Raw genomic sequence first — 17,500 nt, 5'->3', positions numbered from 1 at the left:
GAGAGAGAGAGAGAGAGAGAGAGAGAGAGAGAGATAGTCCATTCTAAAACTATATTAATACTTTCTGCATAATAAACATTATGAAGGGAGAGAGAGAGAGAGAGAGAGAGAGAGAGAGAGAGAGAGAGAGAGAGAGAGAGAGAGAGAGAGAGAGAGAGAGAGAGAGAGAGAGAGAGAGAGAGAGAGAGAGAGAGAAGGGGGGGGAGAGAGGGGGAGAGAGAGATAGTCCATTCTATAAGTATATTAATACTTTTTACATAATAAAAATTATGGAAGAATTAAAGTATATCATATACCTTTAACGCAATGCTAGCTCATGCTTTTGCATAAATAAAATACTTGATTTTATGGCACTAATATTATTAGTTAAAACATTCTCAAAATCATAAATATTAAAAAAAATAAATTATTTAGTGTTCTGCACAATAAAAGATCGATGTAACATATAGTAGCAAACCTTACTTATAAACATGCATGGTTTTGTAAGTATTCTATATAAAATTACGTTAATTAAATGTCTGAATGTCATCAATCCACTCTTTTTGCACGCACTGTGGTTACTTTCACAGTAATTCATGTTCATATTTTTTTTCATGGCCTTATGATACCCAACAGCGAACTGTTTCAGTGGCACATGTGAATTTTATGAAGAAACATGCATTCAGCATCATAAAAATTAAAAAAATAACTACTGAATAACTTTAAAAGCACATTTGAACTGGTATTACTAAATTTCCTCAGAATACAGTTTAACTCATAAAAATATTATTTATACATCTTATAACATATAAATCATTATAAAGATATAACTTAGTCTAGTATATAACCCAGATATGTATGTTCACCAACTACATTTAGTGTTTTATTTCCCAAATATATATTGGTATTTATTTCTTAATGACTAGAATTTTTAATTATCATGCATATATATTTATTTTTTTACTTTTATTTATTTATTTATTTATTTTTATTAGTAGTAGTCAAATCCAACGCCTTAACTTCAGTGACCACAGTATTTACCATCTTTTGAAGTCCACCAACAAAGGGTGACAATACCACTACATCATCCGTATGTATGTGTAGCCTACATCCAATCTTCTGAGAAGATACCTCATTTAACATATCATCCATATATACTCAAAATAACATTTTATTTTTTATTATGTATGAAGGACACTGGCCAACACTCCCCTTTGTTTAACTCCATTCTTCATTGTCCATTCACTTGAAACATAGTTTTTAAACTTGAAAATAGCGTTTTGATTTCTGTAGAAATTAAATAAAGTATTAAAATATAATAAGGCACACATTTCTTCAGGGAATTATTAACTCGTTTAAAATTATTCACTTTATCGAACGCTTTTGTCAAGTCCAGAAAGAATCAATACACATTTGATCCTTTATTTATATATCTTTATACAATTTCCTTTATGATAGAATGTCCAAATAAATAAGTTAATTTTCTTTATGCCATTAGTATCATTATTATTACTTATATATATATATATATATATATATATATATATATATATATATATATATATATATATATATATATATATATATATATATATATATATATATATATATATATATATATATATATATATATATTTTTTTTTTTTTTTATGTAGGAAGGATACTAGCCAAGGGCAACAAAAATCCAATAAAAAAAATGCCCACTGAAATGCCAGTCCCATAAAAGGGTCAAAGCAGTGGTCAAAAATTGGTGGATAAGTGTCTTGAAACTTCCCTCTTGAAGGAATTCAAGTCATAGGAAGTTAGAAATACAGAAGCAGGCAGGGAGTTCCAGAGTTTACCAGAGAAAGGGATGAATGATTGAGAATACTGGTTAACTCTTGTGTTAGAGAGGTGGACAGAATAGGGGTGAAAGAAAGAAGAAAGTCTTGTGCAGCGAGGCCGTGAGAGGAGGGGAGGCATGCAGTTAGCAAGATCAGAAGAGCAGTTGGCATGAAAATAGCAGTAGAAGACAGCTAGATGTGCAACATTGCGGCGGTGAGAGAGAGGCTGAAGACAGTCAGTTAGAGGAGAGGAGTTGATGAGACGAAAAGCTTTTGATTCCACCCTGTCTAGAAGAGCAGTATGAGTGGAACCCCCCCAGACATGTGAAGCATACTCCATACATATTCCATACATGGACGGATAAGGCCCTTGTACAGAGTTAGCAGCTGGGGGGGTGAGAAAAACTGGCGGAGACGTCTCAGAACACCTAACTTCATAGAAGCTGTTTTAGCTAGAGATGATATGTGAAGTTTCCAGTTCAGATTATAAGTAAAGGACAGACCGAGGATGTTCAGTGTAGAAGAGGGGGACAGTTGAGTGTCATTGAAGAAGAGGGGATAGTTGTCTGGAAGGATGTGTCGAGTTGATAGATGGAGGAATTGAGTTTTTGAGGCATTGAACAATACCAAGTTTGCTCTGCCCCAATCAGAAATTTTAGAAAGATCAGAAGTCAGGGGTTCTGTGGCTTCCCTGCGTGATATGTTTACCTCCTGAAGAGTTGGACGTCTATGAAAAGACGTGGAAAAGTGCAGGGTGGTATCATCAGCATAGGAGTGGATAGGACAAGAAGTTTGGTTTAGAAGATCATTAATGAATAATAAGAAGAGAGTGGGTGACAGGACAGAACCCTGAGGAACACCACTGTTAATAGATTTAGGAGAAGAACAGTGACCGTCTACCACAGCAGCAATAGAACGGTCAGAAAGGAAACTTGAGATGAAGTTACAGAGAGAAGGATAGAAACCGTAGGAGGGCAGTTTGGAAATCAAAGCTTTGTGCCAGACTCTATCAAAGGCTTTTGATATGTCCAAGGCAACAGCAAAAATTTCACCAAAATCTCTAAAAGAGGATGACCAAGACTCAGTAAGGAAAGCCAGAAGATCACCAGCAGAGCGGCCGTGACGGAACCCTTACTGGCGATCAGATAGAAGGTTGTGAAGTGATAGATATTTAATAATCTTCCTGTTGAGGATAGATTAAAAAACTTTAAATAAGCAGGAAATTAAAGCAATAGGACGGTAGTTTGAGGGATTAGAGCGGTCACCCTTTTTAGGAACAGGATGAATGTAGGCAAACTTCCAGCAAGAAGGAAAGGTAGATGTTGACAGACAGAGCTGAAAGAGTTTGACTAGGCAAGGTGCAAGCACGGAGGCACAGTTTCGGAGAACAATAGGAGGGACCCCATCAGGTCCATAAGCCTTCCGAGGGTTTAGGCCAGCGAGGGCATGGAAAACATCATTACGAAGAATTTTAATACGTGGCATGAAGTAGTCAGATGATGGAGGAGAGGGAGGAACAAGCCCAGAATCGTCCAAGGTAGAGTTTTTAGCAAAGGTTTGAGCAAAGAGTTCAGCTTTAGAAATAGATGTGATAGCAGTGGTGCCATCTGGTTGAAGTAGAGGAGGGAAAGAAGAAGAAGCAAAGTTATTGGAGATATTTTTGGCCAGATGCCAGAAATCACGAGGGGAGTTAGATCTTGAAAGGTTTTGACATTTTCTGTTAATGAAGGAGTTTTTGGCTAGTTGGAGAACAGACTTGGCATGGTTCCGGGCAGAAATATAAAGTGCATGAGATTCTGGTGATGGAAGGCTTAAGTACCTTTTGTGGGCCACCTCTCTATCATGTATAGCACGAGAACAAGCTGTGTTAAACCAAGGTTTAGAAGGTTTAGGACGAGAAAAAGAGTGAGGAATGTACGCCTCCATGCCAGACACTATCACCTCTGTTATGCGCTCAGCACACAAAGACGGGTCTCTGACACGGAAGCAGTAGTCATTGCAAGGAAAATCAGCAAAATACCTCCTCAGGTCCCCCCAACTAGCAGAGGCAAAACGCCAGAGGCACCTTCGCTTAGGGGGATCCTGAGGAGGGATTGGAGTGATAGGACAAGATAAAGATATGAGATTGTGATCGGAGGAGCCCAACGGAGAAGAAAGGGTGACAGCATAAGCAGAAGGATTAGAGGTCAGGAAAAGGTCAAGAATGTTGGGCGTATCTCCAAGACGGTCAGGAATACGAGTAGGGTGTTGCACCAATTGCTCTAGGCCATGGAGGATAGCAAAGTTGTAGGCTAGTTCACCAGGATGGTCAGTGAAGGGAGAGGAAAGCCAAAGCTGGTGGTGAACATTGAAGTCTCCAAGAATGGAGATCTCTGCAAAAGGGAAGAGGGTCAGAATGTGCTCCAGTTTGGAAGTTAAGTAGTCAAAGAATTTCTTATAGTCAGAGGAATTAGGAGAGAGGTATACAGCACAGATAAATTTAGTATGAGAATGACTCTGTAGTCGTAGCCAGATGGTGGAAAACTCGGAAGATTCAAGAGCGTGGGCACGAGAGCAGGTTAAGTCATTGCGCACATAAACGCAGCATCCAGCTTTGGATCGAAAATGAGGATAGAGAAAGTAGGAGGGAACAGAAAAGGGGTTACTGTCAGTTGCCTCAGACACCTGAGTTTCAGTGAGGAAAAGAAGATGAGGTTTAGAAGAGGAGAGGTGGTGTTCTACAGATTGAAAATTAGATCTTAGACCGCGAATGTTGCAGAAGTTAATGAAGAAAAAGTTGAGGGGGGTGTCAAGACACTTAGGGTCGTCGACGGAAAGGCAGTCCGACCTGTGGACATTTATGGTCCCCTCCCCAGATGGGGACTCCGAGGCTGGTGTAGGAGTCGCCATGATTTTAAAATTTTTGAGTGAAGGGTGTGTGTTATTAGGTGCTTGTAGTTTTGTGTGGAGGAAGAGAGTTGTCTTTAGAGGGCAGGCTGTGACTACCCCCTTGTTTTGTGAGACACAAAGGGAAACGTTCAGTGAGGTCACAGCTTGGTTTAATGATAAGTTCACAGCACCCCCTGAACAGTGCTTTAGACCTCACTGGGAGTAATTATCGTTTCGGCAGGTGTCTACTGCCTCCTCCTATAATATATATATATATATATATATATATATATATATATATATATATATATATATATATATATATATATATATATATATATATATATATATATATATATATATATATATATATATATATGTATATATATATATGATTTGCATGTACACTTGCATATATCTAATTTGCATGAAGGATCACAGTCAGTAGTACTGGGAGTAGTGTACAAACCACCCACCAGTACAAAGGAAATTAACACCTCACTGTGGCAGGAAATAAATAGAGCAGTCAGGTATGCGTGGTAGGAGATTTTAATTTCAGGAATATCGACTGGAGTCTGATGGTGGGTGACAAGGTAGGAGAAGAATTTCTTAAGGTAATTCAGGATAATTTTTTTAAAATAGGTAGTCGTAGAAACCACAAGGGGGAATAATATTCTAGATTTAATTCTTACTAACAGGGAGGAAGCAGTCACGCAGGTAGAGGTTGGAGGACAGCTAGATAACAGTGACCATAGGGAAATTAGGTACAATTTAAAATAGGAAGAAACTTTTAGAAGCAAAAACACTAGTAAAATACCTGACTTTAGGAGAGCAGATTTTGAGGAATTAAAAAGGTACCTCCAAGGAGTTGACTGGCAACGGATGCAGGGTGAGGTCAGGTCCGGGACCGAGTTGAGAGAGATAAGGCAAGATGAGAAAGGTGAGGTGTGAGGGTGTAGGACAAGAGAGGGAAGATGTGTCCTAATTTTTAGGAGTGTTAAAAGTAGAAGGCCGAAAGTAATATTAAAGTTATACTTGGCGCTGGTGAGACCTCATCGAGACTACGCTGTGCAGTTTTGGTCCCCCACATTACAGGAAAGATATAGGTCTGTTAGAATCAGTACAGAGGAGAATGACTAAAAGGATACAGGGGATGAGTAGTATTCCTTACGAGGCGAAATTGAAGTTGTTAAATTTACATTCTTTAGAGAGACGTAGGTTAAGAGGGGACCTGATAGAAGTCTTTAAGTGGTATAAGGGTTATAACAAGGGAGATGTAAGCAAAATTCTTAGGATCAGCAACCAGGGTAGACCAAGAAATAACGGGTTCAAGCCTGAAAAGTTTAAGCTTAGGAAGGAGATAGGAAAAACTTGGTTCTTCAAATAGAGTGGTAGATGAGTGGAACGGACTCAGTAATCATGTTGTTAGTGCTAGGACACCGGAGAACTTTAAGAGAAGATTAGACAGGTTTATGGATGGGGATAGTAGACGGAAATAGGTAGGTATATTTCATACAAGGACTGCCACGTGTAATCCTGGTCGCTTCTTGCAGCTTCCCTTATTTCTTATGTTCTTATGTTAACGCCTCTCGTTCCCCTTTTGTTTTTCTTATCATTCCATAGGTAGCGTCACGCGCACCGTCAGCGGCTGGCCTCTGGGCAGTTTAGGCTATCTCTGTACTTGGCAGTGTGTTATTATACTGGAAGATATTTTACGCAGTGTTTGCTGTTATCCCTGGATTCGGACATTACCTTATGTGCTACATCAACCCCCTAGCACACTTTAAGTATTAGACCACAAATAGCAGTAGAAGATTTTTTTTTTCTCTCTAAATCCATGCTACCTATCATTCAGCTCAATAAACTTTGTAATTTTGTTTTGCAAACAATATTCAAATACCTTTAACAACATCGGGGACAAAGTAATGGATCGGTAATTGCTAATAAAATAATTATCTTTATATATATCTTTTAACAATGGTATCATAATTCCAAAATTAATTTTTTTTGTTAATATACCATGTACGATACAAGTTGAGTGTACATTATCAGGAAAGATAGATATATATATAGATAGATAGACATATAAATAAGGCACTGGTCAAGGAAAAAAAAAAAAGAAGAAAAGAAAGATCCACTGAGGTGACAGTCCCTAATGAGGAAACCGAAAGAATTTTCCAGAATTGGATAAGTGTCTTGAAACCTTCTACTTGAAAGAATTCGACTCATGCGTAGAGCAAAATGGAGAAACAGGCTGTGAGTTCCAGAGTTTTCCAGAAAAAAAGAAATGAGATTGAAAATCCTGGTTGACTCATGCATGCATTATAAAGTAAAAAAAAAAATAAATAAAAAATAAAATAAATAAATAAATAAAAAAAATAGCCGTGAGAGAAAGCAGAGTGCCTTGTGGAGCTAGGCCGTGGGAGAAGGGGAGGCATGCAGTTAATACAATCAGAAGAGCAATTAGGGTAAAATTATGAATAGAAGATAGCAAGAGATGCAAATTTAAGGCGAAGGGAGGCTGAGGCCGAAGACAGTTAAAGGAGGGTAACAGATTTTATCCTCTTCAGAAGAGCAATGTTAGTGGAACCTCTCCCCATATAATGTCAAACGACAGTCTCTCACCCAACAGAACTCGGTCAGAACTCTACTTACATATTACATCAAGGTGCATTGTACTCCAAAGAACATAAGAACATAAGAACATAAGAAATAAGGGAAGCTGCAAGAAGCGACCAGCACGTGGCAGTCAGTCCCTGTATGAAATATACCTACCTATTTCCATCCATTATCCCCATCCATAAACATGTCTAATCTTCTCTTAAAACTCTCTAGTGTCCTAGCACTAACAATATGATTACCGAGTCCGTTCCACTCATCTACCACTCTATTTGAGAACCAATTTTTTTCCTGTCTCCTTCCTAAAAATCAATTTTTCAAGCTTGAACCCGTTATTTCTTGTTTTACCCTGGTTGCTGATCCCAAGAATTTTGCCTACATCCCCCTTGTTATAACCCTTATACCACTTAAAGACTTCTATCAGGTCCCCTCTTAACCTACGTCTTTCTAAAGAATGTAAATTTAACAACTTCAATTCGCCTCGTAAGGAATACTCCTCATACCCTGAATCCTTTTATAACACTACCTAAATTTCCAAGACCATTCTCTCGATTTTTTTCTTGAGAATGGATTTATGTGCCGTACAGCACCCATTCGTGATAAGTCAATCAGTTTGTCATTCCTGTTCTAGAATTTTAAATTCCTCTCCACTTTGTCCTACCTTTTTCCGGTCACTTGGGTACGTTTCTTGGCACCTGATGCAAGCAAGCGGCTACATTGTGTATTGACATCATCATTTATAAAATAAACGTTCTTATTATTTTGCAGACTAAGAATACTTTAAAATGTACACCAATTTTGAAATATGTTACCCATAATGGTCCTTTCGGATCCGTTGTTATTGATCTCTTGTAACTGTATCATAGTCACCAGGATTTTTAAACGTTCTTTTGTTGATGAAACATTTTAATCGCGTTGTTATCTTGGCACCATTACCTAAAACAGCTCGAGCTGTAACTCAAGTCCTTGTGTCAAACTCTAGCTTACATCTTTGTCTCCCATTCTCTCTCCCTTACACTAACTCTTCATTACTTCTAAGCGATAATGGGACAATTTAGAATTAAAATGTAAAATTATGTTGTCACCAATTTAATGATAAACGAACTTTTACCATATTATCTCTGGTACAAACTCTTCTTCGAATAGGGAAAAAAAAAAAATCACATTGTTGGTCACCTAAAAGAAAATCCAGAGAAGACGTCCTTCATCATGTTTTCACTTGCATCAATGAATCATTCAGTGTCCTTTCTTGCAATACGCCTCACTATATTGTGTAAGGGTTCAACCAGGGGTCCCCAATCTTTTTAACTTTATGTATCCCTTTAATGCCTTTCAGTATTGGTCAGAATGCAAACAGCAGTCGTCAAAACATAGCATATTCATTTAGGAATTCTTACGTAAATAATAAAAAAAAAGTTTCTACAAGTTTATTGATGTACGAAATCTGACAGAAATTTCATATATATCATCATATAAAATCTTTTACTAAATATGCATATTGATTCATCAGTACAGTATGAAATGACATCCGTAATTGTCTGTGAATTCATGGATTAATCTAGGTTCTGGTATGTACCCCAAAAATTCCTCTCACGTACTTTAAGGGTTATGCGTACCTCAGATTAAGAACCCCTGGGTTAGACAAAAGTTTGGCGTATGACTTTTTCATTCAACTGGTGATTAGTGTAAGTGGGAAACTCCACCGTACCCAACTGTTGTTTTGCTTTTCCATACTCTTCCCATTTTTCCCACTACTGTGCCCGACGCTCAGAAACCTGCATGGAAGCCAATTCGTCTCTTCGATGGCTAACCACATCATCATCTCTGCCGATTCCACTCGACGCTTCTCCAGGCTTTTCCGAAGCGTTATCCGACTCCATCCGAGGCTACGTGTTCTTTGGATCCCCTCGTCCACGGCAGAAAAGAAATCTCACTTCTTAAAGCGAGCACTATTTCTTCTCTCTGTCCTCTGACTGGATGGTTTCTACGAGATTATTTCTACTGATACTTCCGTCGCTGTTCCGTCTTGATCCGTTCCTCTAAGTTCTTATTTCCGTACGTGTTCGTGTTCTCATAGTGATATGTCTAAGTAGATAGTGCTCTGTGCCAATCAGAAATGTAGGGATTTCATTTATTTATTCATTTATTTATCTAGTTTATTTTGTTTATTTATTTATTTATTTATTTATTTCTATTTTATTTATCCATTTATTTATTTTTATTTATTTATTTATTTATTTTTTGGTTATTTACACTATAGTAGTTGTGCTTGCCAGAATAATTCAGTAAACATTTGGAGAGGGAAATGACAAGTTTCTTTCAGCTCCACCTCTACCTTTGCGAATTGTGGGAACCTGAGAAGGTATTACTTATTTTTTTCTTGGAATGACTACTGCTTCAGTGTCACAGATCCATCTGTGTTGAGCGCATATGGTGATGGTGCCTGGCAAGGAGACTTACATTGTTCACATTTTCTTTCGACCTAAACACAAACTTGAGTTTAACAGAGCCTGTTCTCTTGCTGTACATGACAGAGAAGTGGCCAACAAAAGGTACTTTTAGCCTATCATCAACTGAATGTCATACACGTTATATTTTTGTCCGGAATCATGTCGAGATTGTCAAAGTGTCAAGATCCTTCACGATCTAACTTCCCTCGTGATTTCTGGCATTAGGCAAAAAACACCTCTAATAACTTTGCTGCTTCATATTTCCCTCTTTTATTTCAACCTGATGGCACTGCTGCCATCTCATCTATTTATAAACCTGAACTCTCCGCTCAAACCTTTGCTAAAAATTGTACCTTGGATGATTCAGGGCTTGTTCCTCTCTACCCTCCGTTTTTTTTTTTTTTTTTTTTTTTTTTTTATGTAGGAAGGACACTGGCCAAGGGCAACAAAAATCTAATAAAAAAAATGCCCACTGAAATGCCAGTCCCTAAAAGGGTCAAAGCAGTGGTCAAAAATTGGTGGATAAGTGTCTTGAAACCTCCCTCTTGAAGGAATTCAAGTCATAGGAAGGTGGAAATACAGAAGCAGGCAAGGAGTTCCAGAGTTTACCAGAGAAAGGGATGAATGATTGAGAATACTGGTTAACTCTTGCGTTAGAGAGGTGGACAGAATAGGAGTGAGAGAAAGAAGAAAGTCTTGTGCAGCGAGGCCGCGGAAGGAGGGGAGGCATGCAGTTAGCAAGATCAGAAGAGCAGTTAGCATGAAAATAGCGGTAGAAGACAGCAAGAGATGCAACATTGCGGCGGTGAGAGAGAGGCTGAAGACAGTCAGTTAGAGGAGAGGAGTTGATGAGACGAAAAGCTTTTGATTCCACCCTGTCTAGAACAGCAGTATGAGTGGAACCCCCCCAGACATGTGAAGCATACTCCATACATGGACGGATAAGGCCCTTGTACAGAGTTAGCAGCTGGGGGGGTGAGAAAAACTGGCGGAGACGTCTCAGAACACCTAACTTCATAGAAGCTGTTTTAGCTAGAGATGAGATGTGAAGTTTCCAGTTCAGATTATAAGTAAAGGACAGACCGAGGATGTTCAGTGTAGAAGAGGGGGACAGTTGAGTGTCATTGAAGAAGAGGGGATAGTTGTCTGGAAGATTGTGTCGAGTTGATAGATGGAGGAATTGAGTTTTTGAGGCATTGAACAATACCAAGTTTGCTCTGCCCCAATCAGAAATTTTTGAAAGATCAGAAGTCAGGCGTTCTGTGGCTTCCCTGCGTGATATGTTTACCTCCTGAAGGGTTGGACGTCTATGAAAAGACGTGGAAAAGTGCAGGGTGGTATCATCAGCATAGGAGTGGATAGGACAAGAAGTTTGGTTTAGAAGATCATTAATGAATAATAAGAAGAGAGTGGGTGACAGGACAGAACCCTGAGGAACACCACTGTTAATAGATTTAGGAGAAGAACAGTGACCGTCTACCACAGCAGCAATAGAACGGTCAGAAAGGAAACTTGAGATGAAGTTACAGAGAGAAGGATAGAAACCGTAGGAGGGTAGTTTGGAGATCAAAGCTTTGTGCCAGACTCTATCAAAAGCTTTTGATATGTCCAAGGCAACAGCAAAAGTTTCACCAAAGTCTCTAAAAGAGGATGACCAAGACTCAGTAAGGAAAGCCAGAAGATCACCAGTAGAGCGGCCTTGACGGAACCCATACTGGCGATCAGATAGAAGGTTGTGAAGTGATAGATGTTTAAGAATCTTCCTGTTGAGGATAGATTCAAAAACTTTAGATAAGCAGGAAATTAAAGCAATAGGACGGTAGTTTGAGGGATTAGAGCGGTCACCCTTTTTAGGAACAGGTTGAATGTAGGCAAACTTCCAGCAAGAAGGAAAGGTAGATGTTGACAGACAGAGCTGAAAGAGTTTGACTAGGCAAGGTGCAAGCACGGAGGCACAGTTTCGGAGAACAATAGGAGGGACCCCATCAGGTCCATAAGCCTTCTGAGGGTTTAGGCCAGCGAGGGCATGGAAAACATCATTACGAAGAATTTTAATACGAGGCATGAAGTAGTCAGAGGGTGGAGGAGAGGGAGGAACAAGCCCAGAATCGTCCAAGGTAGGGTTTTTAGCAAAGGTTTGAGCAAAGAGTTCAGCTTTAGAAATAGATGTGATAGCAGTGGTGCCATCTGGTTGAAGTAGAGGAGGGAAAGAAGAAGAAGCAAAGTTTTTGGAGATATTTTTGGCTAGATGCCAGAAATCACGAGGGGAGTTAGATCTTGAAAGGTTTTGACATTTTCTGTTAATGAAGGAGTTTTTGGCTAGTTGGAGAACAGACTTGGCATGGTTCCGGGCAGAAATATAAAGTGCGTGAGATTCTGGTGAAGGAAGGCTTAAGTACCTTTTGTGGGCCACCTCTCTATCATGTATAGCACGAGAACAAGCTGTGTTAAACCAAGGTTTAGAAGGTTTAGGACGAGAAAAAGAGTGAGGAATGTACGCCTCCATGCCAGACACTATCACCTCTGTTATGCGCTCAGCACACAAAGACGGGTCTCTGACACGGAAGCAGTAGTCATTCATGCTACCCATTAAGATCTTTCACAATGATGTTTTCTATGCCTTCGCTGGCCTTATCCCTCTAAGACTTATGAGCCTGATGGTGTTCCTTCTATTATCCTCCGAAACTGTGCTTTCGTGTTCGCTCTTTGCCTAGCGAACTCTTCCAACTGTATCAACATCTACCTTTCCTTCTTGCTGGAAGTTTGGCTACATTTAACCTCTTCCTAAAATGGGTTACCGCTCTTTCAAACAACCGTCCTATTGTTTTTAATTTCCTGCCTCTGAATTTTTTTTTTAATCTGTCATGAACATGAATATTCTTTAACATCTATCACTTCACAACCTTCTATCTGATCGTCAGTTTGGGTTTCGTCGAGGTGGTTCTTTTGGTGATATGGCTTTCCTTACTGAGTCCCGGTCATCCTCTTTTAGAGATTTTGGTGAAACTTTTCTTGCTACCTTAGACATATCAAAAGCTTTTCATAGAGTCTAGCACAAAGTTACGGCTTCTAACATTCTCTATGTAACTTCATCTCAAGTTAACAGTAGTGTTTCTCAGGGTTCTGGCCTGTCGCCCACTCTCTTCCTATTATACATCAATGATCTAAACCAAACTTCTTGTCCTATCCACTCCTACACTGATAATAAGACTTCACTTTTCCATGTCTTTTCGTAAACGTCTAACCCTCTGGGAAATAAACAGCTCACCCAGGGAAGCCATAGACTTTTGATCTCTGAAGTTTTTGATTGGGGCAGAGCAAACTTAGTTTTGTTCATTGCCTCAAAATTCAATTTCTCCATCAACCAACTCGACACAACCTTCTAGATAACTATTCCTCTTCAATGACATTCAGCTGTCCCCCTCTTCTACACTGAATATTCTCGGTCTGTCCATTGCTTACAATATAAACTGGAAACTTCACATCTCATCTCTAGCTAAAACAGTTCTATGAAGTTAGGTGTTCTGAGTCGTCTCCGACAGTTTTTCTTACCCCTAACACCCCCAGCTGCTAACATTGTACCGGTGCCTCATCCGTCCTCGTACTGAATTTACTTCACATGTATTGGGGAGTTCCGCTCATACCGCACTTTTAAACAGGGCTGAATGAAAAAGCTTTTCCTCTAATCAGCTCCTTTCCTCTAACCACACTCCAGCGGTTTTTAGGACGAAATGAAGAACAAATTAATTAAATCTATAGATCATCGAAGGCGATTAATAGCTTAAGTGTTTATTACATGAATTATAAAAGTATTTTAACTATTATAGACTTATTTAGAGGGATGGCGTGTGTAGGAGAGCTTTGATATCATTGTTTTAAAACAAACTTGGTTAGATATGTTAGGAAAAATATTTAATCCAGAGGTTTAGATGACTATAAACTATTCTATAAAGACAGGGAAAAGAGGAAAGGGGGAGGCATTGTGCTGCATGTTAGGAACACCTTATTTTGTTGTATTAACTGTAAAATTAAAACAGCAAACCAGAGTCAATATGGATAGATATTAAGGAAGGATCACAGTCAGTAATACAAAAGAAATTAACACACCCCTATGGGAGGAAATAGAGCAGGCAGGTAGAATCAAGTATGTGTAAGATTTTAATCTTAGGAATATCGACTGGAGGCTAATGGTGGGTAACAATGAAACAGAGGAATTTCTTAAGGTAATTCATGATAATTTTTCAAAACAGATAATCTTAGAATCCACAAGGGGGGAATAATGTTCTAGATTAAATTCCAACTAACAAGGAGGAAGCAGTCACGCAGGGAGAGGTTTTAAGACAGTTAGGTAACAGTGACTATTGAGAAATTAATTACAAATTAAAATGAGAGGAAACTTTTCGAAGCAAAAACACTAGTAAAATACCTGACATGGGAGGAAACTTTTAGAAGCAAAAAACACTAGTAAAATATCTGACTGTAGGAGAGCAGATTCTGAGGGATTAAAAAGGTATGAGTTTACTAGCAACGGACAGAGAGGGAAATAAGGTCGAGGAAGGACTTGAGGGAGATACGGCAGGGTGAGAGAGGTGAAGTGAGGTGAGAGGGTGAAAGCCAGGAGGAGGGAAGAAGTGTCCATAAGGGTCAGAGGTGTGAGAGATATGTGTGAGAATGTTGGAGGTCAAGTCATGCTGAGATGGGCGAGGTGAGGTCGAGACTGGTAGAAGATGGAGTGGAGAGGATGGAGGAGGGCGAGATGAAAAGATTAGGGGAAGAAAATGTAGATGGTGAAACTCAGGAGGAGAGAAGTGTCCATAAGGGTCAGATAAATGAGAGATATGTGTGAGAATGTTGGAGGTCAGGTCATGCTGAGATGGGCGAGGTGAGGTCGAGGCGGGTAGAAGATGGAGTGGAGATGATGGAGGAGGGCGAGATGAAAAGATTAGGGGAAAAAAAATGTAGATGAGTTATATAAATATTTCGTTGATAAATTACACACTGGATCGTTAGTAAATATCCCTTATAAAGCAGTGAGATTACTGAAGAATGACTCTAAATAGATGACTGTTAGCTTAAAAAAAAAAAAAAACTTAAGAGGAGTATATATAAGAAATTAAAGGTAGGAGAAGAGGTTTTAAGGCCACAATCTAATTAATTTGTTGGAACGATCAGGAGATTAACGAGAAAAGCTAAAAACAATTATGAATTAAAGGTAGCCAGCCAGACAAAGACGGACCCCAGGATCCCAAGGGATTTAATTAAATATATAGGACGAAGACTAGAGAAACAATAGGTCCATTCAAGGCAGCAGGAAGGGAGCTGGTTAGTTGGCAGATATTACCATAACTAAGGACATAGTGGAACAGGAGACAGGAACAGGAGAAAAGTTCAAGAAACCAGGACCAGATGAAATATATTACAGAGTACTTAAGGAATACAAATAGGTTATTAGTAAACCGTTAGTATCTGCCTTTAGAACTTCATTTGAATCAGGTGAGGTACCAGTAATGTGGAGGCAGGCGAATGTAGTACCCATCTTTAAGAAAGGAGATAAAACTTTAACGTCTAGGTATAGACCTGTCAGTTTAACTTCTGTTGTAGGCAAAATAATGGAATCAGTAATAGCAAAAAACATTAGGGAGCATTTAGACAAACATAACTTGATAAATTAGTCATAGCATGGCTTTACGAAAGGTGACAGATAATGGTGATAGTTATGACATCCTATATCTGGACTTTAGTAAAGCGTTTGACAAGATACCCCATCAGAAGCTCCTCAGATATGTTAGGGCGCAAGGGATAGATGGAAAGGTGTTATACTGGATCAAGTCGCGGCTAAGCGGCAGGCGACAGAGAGTTGTAATAAACGGCTCTAAATCTGAGTGGGAGTCAAGCAGGGTGCCACAGGGATCAATTGTTGTTTTTAATATATATATATATATATATATATATATATATATATATATATATATATATATATATATATATATATATATATATATATATATATATATATATATATATATATATATATATATATATATATATATATCAATGACCTGGATAGTAGAATTGGTATTGATTTTAGTAAATTTACGGATGACACGAAGATAGGTTGATTAATTAATTAATTAGGTCAGAAACGGATACCATCGCCTTGAAGGCAGATTTGGATAGGATGACCAAATGGACAAATACATGGGAAATGCACTTTAATATCAACAAATTCAAACTACTTAGAGTAGGTATAAGGAAACCATAGAGTAGGTACACAATAAACAACAAGGCTGTGGTAGGTTCAGGGTATGAAAAAGATTTACGAGTTATAGTTAGCTCTGAACTCTGTCTAAGAAAACAGTGCATAGAGGCCAGAAATAGGGCAAATAAAGCATTAAGATTATTGTTTTTAGGAGTGCTATAAATAAAAATCCCGAAGTAATATTAAAGTCAGACAACACTGTGCAGTTTTGGTCCAGATATTACAGGAAGGATATAGGTCTATTAGAATCAGTACAAAAGAAAATAACCAAAACGATACAGGGGGTGAAGGGTATTCCTTACGAAGCGAGAGTGAAGCTGTTAAATTTACATTTTTTAGGGAGACATAGCCCTCATTTGCCCATCACTGTTGAGCCCGCTGTGATGAAGACAACGCCGAAACATCAATCGATTTCCGATTGTATATTTTTTCGAGCATTTTTATGGCAAAAAAAAAAAAAATACAACGCCGCACTTCTCTCAGTCCTTTCCTTCTTCACCATCTCCATCTCCACTTGAATTACACTATGTAACACGATATTTAAGTGTTATTCACTCTTTTTATTGCAAAACAATAGAAAATGTCCATTATTCCCGTCAAACTTTGTTTTTGTTGTTTTTAGAATGATATTTTGCCCCAAAATAGCAAAATTTCACCATTTTCACCATTTTTTTGGAAAAAAAATCAAATAAGAAAAATGATCTTAACATTTCTGAAATATACATTTTTTAAGAAAAAAAAAGTTTCTTTTTTTTTCTTGATTTGCATGAAAACAACAAATCACTTTCACATATGAGACCCAAAATCTAGTCTCTCACCATGTTTTCATTGAAGGATCCCTGATATCTCTGTTCAGAGTTCATTATATCTTGGTGGAAGCGCTCCCCTTGTTCCTCTGAATATGCTTCCATATTTTCCTTGAAGCTGTCGAGGTGAGCTTTTAGGATATGGACTTTCAAGGACATTCTGCAGCCCATCTCACCATAGCTTTTTAACTAAAGCTATGGTTACATGCAGTTATCAGCCTTGTTGTTGCTAAGAAAGACCTGTACTACAACAATGAAACATTCCCAAACTTTTTTTCTCCTTTTTCTGTCAGCTTCTGTAGAAATTCTGAGCAGTCCATAATTTTCCTTATTTGTGGTCCAATGAAGATGCCAACTTTCACCTTTGCCTCTGAAAGCTTAGGAAAGAAATCTTGAAGATATTTGAAGAAAGGAGACTCTTTGACAAGAGCTATAGCAGACTGTTTCATGAGACCCAGTTTGATGTGTAGTGGAGGAAACTAAAGCTTTTGAGGATTCACCAATGGCTCATGTTTGATATTGTGTGCTCCTACAGCAGTGTCAATCCTTGGAGGCCAGTGCTTCCTCTGGTAATGTGTTTTTTCTGTCTCTACTGTCCCAAAGGCAAAGGAAACAGGAATTCTTGGTAAAACCTCCTTGCATTCCCATCAAGAAAGGCACCATCTTGAAATCTCTAATAACTTCCCAGCCATATTT

Source organism: Scylla paramamosain, chromosome 19, assembly GCF_035594125.1.
Source record: "Scylla paramamosain isolate STU-SP2022 chromosome 19, ASM3559412v1, whole genome shotgun sequence".
Classification (NCBI taxonomy): Eukaryota; Metazoa; Arthropoda; class Malacostraca; order Decapoda; family Portunidae; genus Scylla; species Scylla paramamosain.
The sequence above is the reverse complement of the archived record's forward strand: the minus strand, read 5'-3'. Positions refer to the sequence as shown.